Genomic DNA, 8,899 nt, shown 5'->3' with positions numbered 1-8,899 from the left:
AAGTTCTCCAGCTCCAGGAGAGAATGCTGATGCTCTGTCTTGCTGCAGGAGGGAGGTTGTCTCACTTTCTCTTTCCTGCACCAACCACCATGAAGTGCCTCTGAATGAGCAGAGCAGCTGGCTCTTGTCTTGCAATAACATGGTTCTACTGGGTGACCTTCTGAAACTGCCGCCCATATCCTGACATGGGAAGGATTCTGCTTAATTTCCTTAGAATAATGAATTGATTACTAAGGATACATTCTCATGCGTAGGGACTTTGTGACTGTTCAGGAAGTGTCAGAGGAGCTCAGGTATATCAGTCACATTGGTACCATGCCGGGGAGGAGGGGATGTTGCCCTCTTATCACACTGACAGGTTGCAGAGGTCATTCATTCATTCAACAAACACTAATGGAAGACCAAGTCCTACATTAGGCCCTGGATATTAAAAAAAAATGTGGGGTGCCTTCCTGGAGCACTCAGTCTAGGGGTGGAGATGTAAAAATTCACAAAAATTTACAGTATAATATAATAAGGGCTAAAACAGTGATGTCCACAGTTGGTTTCATACCTCACAGGCGACTGTTCCACTAGGTGTGTGGGAACTGTGTTCAGGAAGACTTCACAACGGGAGTGACATTTGGGCTGAACTTTGGAAGACCAAAGCTCTCGACCAATCAGTGGGAAAGAGAATAGAAAGTAGCAAAGGTAAAGGCAGAGAGGTGTGAGATAGTCTGGTGGGGCAAGTGATTAGAAATGTAATCCGTCAGGGACAACATCTCAGAGCAGGTGAGCAGTGAGCCAGACTCTGGAGGAAGTGGCTGGACATTCAGAGGAATTAAGTGCACAGAGAGAGGAATCAGCAAAAGTGCATCAGGGCAGAGAGGGTGCCATCTTGGCCAGGGCAGGGCCGTCCCCGGGTCACCGTTCCCTGAGCTTCTCCCTTCCCTCTGGCTTTGACACCAGTGTTCTTCTGTAGTGGAGCCGGTTCACTGTGCTTCATTATCTCCTCCGAAGTAAAAGTGTTCCACATCATCCACTGTCCTCTCTAGCCACAGAATCATGGAATGCTCTTTGGCCTGGGAACGCAGCCCCATTCTGTCTCCCCCTCCTTCTCCCTCTTTCCCCCTCAGTGCCTACCTTGATCTGCCAAAGGTCAACCGGAACACAGCAATGACAAATCCTGGGATTCCAGCCTTAGGAAATGCTCGAGGATTCGCAAGCCTGAGCTCTTAGGATGGAAAGCAAAACTTCTTCAATTTTTAGATATGCTTTCCTTTTCATGCTTTCGGCCCACTGACATGTTACACTGTTTCTGAGGGTAACAGAATTCTCCGGTAAACAGAATTTGTCCCTGCCATCTCAGCCTGCCATTGGCTGCAGTCACTCCTCTTCCTCTCACCTTCTCTCTGGTACCCACATCCTGCCTCTCATCCCCTCTTCCGCATCCAAGCAGGCCTTCAGGCATAGATCCGGAATATATTCACCGTAAAGTGTAAATGACTGATAGAAGCTTAAGGTATTCCTCGTTATAAGCATACTTGTATTTTGACAGGGCTCAAAGCCTTTAGAGAAAGGAACAAATCCATAAAGATTTAATGGAGAAATTTTAATTAGGTAACAGGAGGAATGTTTGGGGTTGAGTGGAGTATACCTGGTTTTCCTGAAATCACATGCCAGACAACCATTCTATTTAGAAATTAAAATACATACACACACACATACCCTACTTACCTGTTTAATTCCAGGTAATATGTTAAATGCTTTACAAATACTCTCTCATTTAATTCTTACACCCCAAATCGTGCAAAGCAGACATGTAGCGTTTCACATATATTCTGCTGCACAACAAGGTTCAGTAAACTGCCAAACATGCGCAGCCCATAAATGAGGAACTGGGATGTGAATCCAGCTTCTTTCTACAGATCAGGAAGCCCCTCGAGGTAACACTCTTTTCATGTGGTGGGAAGCAGTCTTCCTGCTTGCCTCCTGGGGGTTGCTGAGTTAACGAACATATAGAGCTTTAAAAATCTTTTCCAACAAGTCATCTTAAAAAGCGCCCTTAATCATCTTTGTTTTTCTCTGAACTCCCCAGACTTTGTGTATGTCATCCTCGTAATGATGTGCCCCGAATAAAACATAGTGGCCTGTTCTATTTTCATTTTTCAGCCTGTGCAGGATATAAAAAATAAACAGCATATGGTGAAAAGTTAATGTGATTAAAAAAAAATAACTTCACTTAAAATAATCCACGGGCTTTTCTACATGGGTTCTTGGTCTGGTTTCAAAAACCACAGGAGTTTTACTATGCTTTAGAAAAGGGTGAATATTTGCATTGTTTCTATTGGGGTCAGTGGAAAACCAATCTCCTAGAATCGGCACTAATAATCATGTTGTTTATAAACAAGTGCCACGCTAAACTAGTACAGACCAAGACTACTGTGATGTAGTAGCATTAAACACACTCAGAGCAACTCTGTAACTGTCTCTCCAGTTATAAATCTCATGCCAACACGATGCTTCTTTAGCCAACAAGAATAATGAAGTCTTACCTAGAGAATAAGATGGGACATCAGACAAATAGGTAGACCTGACCTTTTAAGAAAAACTTCCTATACCTTGAGGCAAATAAAAAAATGAATTTAGGAATCTTGTCTTTAAGAGTGTAACTACATAAAAAGTCATTGTTGCTTAAGCCACATCAGTTCTCAGCACTGAAAAAAAACAAGTAATTTGAAAATGCATGTAAATAATTTTATTGGCACATTTGTGTTCAGCCACAAAGTTCTCTCAACAATTAAGTTCAGAGCCCACTGTGGGTCCAGGATTGTTCTGAGCATTGTGGAAGATGGAAGAGAAACTGAAGATAGGGACTTTATCCTTCAGGAATTGATGATCCAGCTACAGAGATGTTAGGTCCTTAATAAAATAAAGAATAGTATCAAACACTTCCCTTGTGCCAGGCACTGTGCTCAGAGATCTGCAGGGATTATTTCATCTAATCCTCAGAAGCCCAGAGAAGTAGGTACTATTATTTTACACAGGAGGAAATCAAGGCTTAAGAGGTTAACTGAACTCTCAAAGAGTTGTGAGAATTATATGAGAAACCATAATGCACTATATCAGTTCATTGTAGATTTTGTTTCCTACTGAAAAAAAAGAAAAAAGAAAAGAAAAAAACCCCAAACAAGACAAAGCAAAAATAAAAATCAGTAGCTTAAACAGTTAGAGGTTTATTTTTCTCTTTCATAAACCAAGTCTGGAGGTAGATAGTAGCTAAGCCAGCACCACAGCTCTCCTTCAACACAGGGACACACCTACCTCCAAGGCATCTGGGAAATGTGCAGACATTTTTTTCTTACAAGTGGTCATGTGCCCTGTTAAAAATTGGGGCTTCTCTTACTACAGGTGAGGAGAACAGATATTAGGTTAGGCAACTTGCATCTCTGCCACATGTTTGCAGAGTGCTGGGCACAGGACAGACACAACAAAGGTTAAGTGATAATAATTATAAAACTCAAAGCAGCCCGGAAGTGGCTTGGTTTATTGATTAAGTACAACTATGTCTGCCCGAAGTTTTCCCTTTTCCAGACTCCTGCCCTATCCCTAAATAGGCATGTGAGTGAGAGGAAGGGAGTGTGTGCTGGGTGCTCCAAACGCTGCCTCCTGGGAGCACCGACTCCCAGGCCTGGCCTCTCCATTTCCTCCTCCAGACACTAGAGGTGGTTTGCCCCAGTGTTTGCACCTGTGGAAAGGTGGCAGAAAGCCAAGTCATGACACAAAATAAGGACAATGTCCAGGCCTGGGCATTTCCCAACCTGGGCTCCTGCTTTCTTCCCATGCCCACTTTCAGGGACTGCAAAGGACAGCTCTGGCCTCTCGCAAATGCCGAAGGAGCAGGGCAGTCACACTGCGTTAACTCCAGGGGATAAGCAGCCACACTGGAGAGAGATGTCCTTTAGATCAGTAACAAGCATGGCACTCCTTGGTGCTGTGCAAACAGGAGGCTCTGGGAAGGGGGCAAATTGTAACTTATGGGTTGAGTGTCAACTCATTTGGTTTATTTGTTTCAAAGAGTTTTCCATGGATCATCTCAACCTCACAAATTCCTAGGTAAGAGAGAAGGCTCTCACATCGCAAAATATTTGCACCGTGTGGATCTGAGGAGTTTCCCTCAGCTTCTTAAAACTTCTAAGTTGTTTTTAGGTTTAAGATTCTATGACGGACAGAGTTGGCTCATCATAACGGTTGGGGTGTGGTACAGAGAAAACTGGGTAGGATAGATGGATAGGGTGAAGTGGACAGGATGGTAGGGATAAAAGCTGGAGTTTCCAGCTGTTTCATCATTGGTTTGGACCAGGAAGGGGGGGGATGGAAAAAGAAGTGAGAGGTAGGAACTTGATCCTTCCATTTGCTCACCCCCATATCTAATCTATTACCAAGTTCTATGTTATTTCCTTGCCCTCCTTTCCATGCAGGGCCACTGCAAGCATTCACGATGCTTTGTGCAAATTAGAAAAAGACACCCCATCCTCCAGCAGACTCAGTCCTGTGCCAGGACTCAATGGGCGGCAAGTAAGGCTCTGGTGAACTGCAACCCCCATTCACATCCTTGGTTGGAAGCCCTTGCTCAGTGAAGAATCCGCAGATTCTTAAGTAGTGGACTCAAGTGGTGGACTCTTAAGTGGTGGAATCCGTTCACTTACCTCCATCCCCATGGTCCCTCCTGCCTCCTTCCGGCTCCATCATCTCTCATCTCTCACGTGGACGATGCTCCGTCATGACAGGTAACTGGGAGAGGGTGTACAAAGGGTCTCAAATTCAGACTTGGTGTGGTTGCCAAGTAAGGTTATTAATACAAGGACTAGACGAAAAGGTGTTCATCCTATTACTTGTTTTTAGACTTGTGATCGATTTAACAGGCCACCCAGCCTGTGGGGCACGGCACTGTGAATTAATCAAACATAAATGAATCTTAGAGTTATTCTGTGAAAAACACACTTGTATCACCTTCTATTTTTGAGGCCGAGTATGTTTTAAAGAAACCCGTGAACATTAAAATAGACTCATCTTACGATGCTCTTTTATTATCCCTTAGTATTGCAGAGTACCGGGAGGCTCCCCGCAGGAGCGCGGCCGGCCGGGGCCGAGCCGCGGGAGCCTGGACTCCCGGGACCGGCCCCACGCTCACGCCCACCCGCCCTGGCCCCGCCTCTCTTCCCAGCAGGCCGTGGGTCCCGTGACCACCCAGGGCCCCGGCTCGGCCCCCGGCTCGGAGGCTGCAGGTACCTCGCGCGGCTCACGGAGCGCGAGCCCAGCGCGGGGACCCGTCCTCCGCGGCCGCGGCGGCGCTCCTGCCCCTCTCCGCCCGCAGCCCCGCTGGCCTCCTGCTGTCTGTGACGCTCTTTCCCTTCCTTCCCGGGTTCATTTCTCCTCACTTTTCAGTTGTCAGTCCCAGCCACGTTTCCTCCGGGAAGCCTTCCCTCGGGCCCCAGTCTACGTCAGCTTCTTCGTTTATTTCCCGCATAGAACCCTGGCATCTTCCTTCCTGAGCACGTTATCTCTGTGCAATTTGACACTTATTAGTGGGATCATTTGATTAATGTCGATCTGGTAGACGGTGCAGGAAGTTCCTTCCCCCCCCGCCCCCTTCAGTGTAGTGGCCGCAGAGCCTAGCACAGGGCCGGTGCAGAGTTAGGCAGGGCTCGGCAATGATTTGCTGGCTGGCTGGCTGGCTGAATGATGAATGAATGAATGGGGTTGAGCCACGAAGCTACCTTCTCAGCAGCTCCTTGTGGGTTATGCTTTGGGAGGGAAACCTATATCCCACATGGTCCCTGAGAAAGCAGGTCACAGCACCACAGAGAGATGTACAGCTTGAGAGGAGACGTCTGAGGGTCAGAGAAGGGGCCAAATATAGGCCCCTGAATTTTAAGTCCTATAGTAACATACTACAATGTGGAAATTTCCTTTAAGTAAGGGAGAGAAAAAAATATTTATGCTTAACCACTTGGGCATTTCTAGAGGAATGCATTGATAAGCAAATTCCCCAATGAAATTATATCATTTGGTATAACAGCAACATATCACCAAGCCCTTTGGCCCTTAGAACAATCAGATGACCGTCAGTAATTTGCCCTTAAAGATGCCTACTGATTCCCGTAATGAATTAGGGACAAAGCAATCAAAGATAAGGAGGGTGAAATAAATATCACGAATGCACTACATTAATGCACATGAGGTATTGTTTGGAATTTATTGTGCTTGATAAGTTTTATTTTAGAAGGTTATATGTACTATGAAGCAATTAATCACATATGACAAAGACTCAGAAGGCCTTCAGATAGGTCGCTAAAATCTTTCCATAAAATTGAGGTATTAACTCTCCAAATGATTTCCCTTATATTATTACAAAATGACCTCAAATATGTTTACTTCCCAAGTATTTATTTATGAGGAACTAGAGTGGTGTTATCAATAAAGTGCCTTTATCCAAGCAGCAGGTTATCAGTGACAGAAGCCATATAGATGAGTATATGTCACGATGTAATCATAGGTGCTCAATAAGTGATTCTGACGATGGCAAAATGAGGACAATCTTGGGAATCAAGTGAAAGAAATGCCATTGAACACACATTTGTCTAAAAGTTATAGAACATTTCTAAACTAGGCTGTAATAAAAAAATTTTATTACACATCATTCAAAATGTGGACAGTCCAGTATAAGATACATAGTACAGTGTTCCAAAATGTATTAAGGAAATAAATGTAATTTATTTCACTGCTGTTACTATGTTTCTAGGGACTTTGGAGAGAAATTGTAGTAGCCTAATGGTAAACCTGACTTAGGGTTCTGGAAGTCTAGCTCCAACATTGGTGGGTTCCCAGCATCATGTCAAAGCCGTGCCAGACTGAGTATTAGGGCGAGGTGCCTGGCTGACGGCAGCCAACAGGGCAGACCTGCAGGGAATGTTGTTAGGTGGGGAAGCCTGAACTTACTTCTTTCCTGGCCAGATCCTCCATGATGTTTCAGGGCAGCCCTAAGTATGTTTTAGGTAATAGTTTATCTCCCCTGTTGAGGACAGGACGAAGGTAATATTTATCTTTTTATTCTCAGGGAATGTCACAAAGTAGATTCTAGATAAGTCTGTTGGGAAAAAAAAGTGTAGTTTGTCCCTATCTCCATCGAGGTTTACTATCCCCACTATAATATTCTTAGTAAATATAGTAGCGCTATTGTTAGTCAGTCCCCAGATTTATTTAAATTTTTTCTTGCCTAGATTTTTTTCAAATCCTAATTGTTTTGCATCCTAAACTTATGGGCCACTATTAAATTTGCATAGTTGTTTCAAGCCAAATGCTACATCCCGTATCTTGCGTTTACTTAGTTATTCACTGCCAACATCTAAATCAGAGACGTGAAAAGGACAATTGTTTAGTGCTCTTTAAAGTCGCTGACCAAGATTAGTAGGGAAATCCCATTAGCTCCATTCATTGCATTTCTCATAAATCTAAAAGGAAAGCAAGTATCCAAAGCCTTATTCTTTAATAGTTCTTACTTGTAAAACCTTGACAGGGCTTTATTCTAAATTGCTTCCAAATGATGTAAAGAATACTGAGAAATATGATGGGTAGTGAATCGTGATAGTTTCAGTTATCGAATAAATAACCAGAACAGTAAAAGGGGACTAATCTTAAAGCAAACAGGATGATGGGCTACGATGAGGCAAAAAGAACAGAACCGTGGCATTCTTAAACTACCATCTGGCTCAATCCTCTTTAAGTGGGCAAGTTTGAAGAGCCTTTTATTCACTGCCCTAAAACTTATTCAAAGGGAATTGTATTTGAATATTAATTTTTCATATAGTTAAAAAAAACCTCACCAAACCCAACCCCATTTTTGTAGCCAAAAAGTAATGTTTAACAAAGTAATGGGTGATCCTCTGGCTAAACATGAAGGCGTGGGGCAACCTTGGCTGCAGGCGTGGAGAGGCCACTCTGCAGCTTTTGGGCCTTCACTTTCTGGGCTCCTTCGTGGCTAGAGTAACTTATTAAAGCTGTCACCATGGTTTGAAATTTAGGCAAGAGGTGTAAAAATAAAAAAATTCGTTAGGAAAAGAGTACACGGTGATTTCTAGTATTTTATTTAACATTAAAAAAATACTGTAGAATTGCCATATAGGATAATTGAGGCAACTGACACAGTAAAAACCATAATTTATAGTTCAAGTCGTGCTTTTGTGAAATTGTGAACCTATTTCATCACTTTCTAACAGACTCCTGACAATTGTGATTTCATTTAAGTCCTGGATTTTTAAATGAAACTGTTAAGAGGCTTTTATTTTGTTTTCCCAAGAAGGTGTGTTTGAGAAGCCTAAGTTGAATAAATAGGAGCCCACAACTTATCTTCAGCAAGACGCTTTTAAAAAGGTATTTTAGCATTCTCTGTGGTTTAAGAGACAAAACCAAGTCCTGCTGGCTTTGTGTGTTGTGCTTCTCTTACAGACTGCAGTGCCTTCTGTCTGCTTTAGGGTGTGGCATCTGCCATTGGGGAGGAGAAACTGGCATGTGTCGCCTTTTATAGCAGACTGATTTCATTGTGCTGGGGGCCTCTATTTCATAGCCTCTTGGCTCCAATCTTCTAGTTAACTTGCTGAAGCAAGAGGAATTAAAAGAGATTTCGACCTACATACCTAATTTTTTTTTAAAGTTTCATGATTTGTCTATATGAAAAAAAATTTTTTTTAAAGGGCCAGAGGTGAACTTGGTGACTCATTTTCCCTTTTTAGGATTAGTTGTGAAAATAAGCCACAAAATACGGCTACATTTGTACAAACTGACTTTGATGTATTTTATCAGTTTGAAAGAATGCATTTTTATGATTATATGTATATATTTAGTTTGACTATAAATGTTT

Source organism: Physeter macrocephalus, chromosome 10 (genome assembly GCF_002837175.3).
Source record: "Physeter macrocephalus isolate SW-GA chromosome 10, ASM283717v5, whole genome shotgun sequence".
Lineage (NCBI taxonomy): Eukaryota > Metazoa > Chordata > Mammalia > Artiodactyla > Physeteridae > Physeter > Physeter macrocephalus.
This window is presented reverse-complemented; position numbering follows the sequence as displayed.